Source organism: Arachis duranensis, chromosome 7 (genome assembly GCF_000817695.3).
Source record: "Arachis duranensis cultivar V14167 chromosome 7, aradu.V14167.gnm2.J7QH, whole genome shotgun sequence".
Lineage (NCBI taxonomy): Eukaryota > Viridiplantae > Streptophyta > Magnoliopsida > Fabales > Fabaceae > Arachis > Arachis duranensis.
In genome coordinates, this window is record NC_029778.3 from 58,442,368 (window position 1) to 58,443,588 (window position 1,221).

Consider the following 1,221-nt stretch of genomic DNA (forward strand, 5'->3'; position numbering starts at 1 on the left):
TTATCAATGTTTGATTGAATCAAGACAAGCATGAATTTCTCATCCAAATAATTACTTATTGCCTAAGAATGCATGAAAACCAAGTAAAAACTAATGAAAAAGGCTTATGAAACTAGCCTAAAATGACTTGTCATCAGTGTTTAAATAGAAAAAGATAAGAGAGGGGGGAAAGAATTTTTGAAAATAAAAAGAATAAGATTTAAAATAAATTTTTGAAAAATTGGTTGTGGTTTTGAAAAAGATAAGAAATAATAAAACAAACAAAAAGTCAATTATTCAGTTGAAAAAGATTTGAAAATCAATTTTGAAAAGATAAGACGTTAGAAAAGATTTTGAAAAAGATATGATTTGAAAAAGATATGTTTGAAAAGATATGATTGAAATTTATTTTGAAAAAGATTTGAAAAGGAAATTAAAAAGATTTGATTTTTTTTTGAAAAAGATATGATTGAAAATATTTTATTTGAAAAAAATATGAAAATTTGAAAAAGATTTGATTTGAAAACAAATTCCTCTCCTTGTGTCATCCTGGCGTTAAACGCCGAGGAGCTGCATGTTTTGGACGTTTAACGCCCAATTGCTGCATGGTTTGGGCGTTTAAACGCCCAGTCAGGTACCCTAGCTGGCATTTAAATGCTAGTTTTCCTTCCTTACTGGGCGTTTAAACGCCCAACCAGGTACCCTAGCTGGCATTTAGACACTAGTTTTTCTTCTTCACTGGGCGTTTTAAACACCCAGCTTTTTCTCTATAAATCCTCTGCTTTATGTTCTTGGATCTTCATTTTGCTATATCCTTTATTCAAGAAGATATGTTTTCAATTTTGAAAAACAGCAAAATGAGTCAAAACATATAATTCTTGGACCAAAACACAAGATATATGCAAGAACATTATGAACGTCAAGATGAACACCAAGAACAATCATGAAGATCAAGATGAACATCACACTACAGGAAAAACACCCATTCAGGTACATTTGAAAAGTGTAGCTAAAAGTGAAAAAAAATGATGCCTTAGGCTATGGCTACGTTTTTTGGGCTACGGCTACGCTTTTTGGAGTGATTCCTATTCGGCCGTTGCCTATTCTCAAAGGCTACGCTTTTCTGCACCAAGGGCTACGCTTTTGACTTTTAGGAATAGGGTACGCTTTTCAAGTGATGCTGTCCAAGACCAAAGGCTACGCTTTTCAACTTCCATTTTTGCCAGAATAGGCTACGCTTTT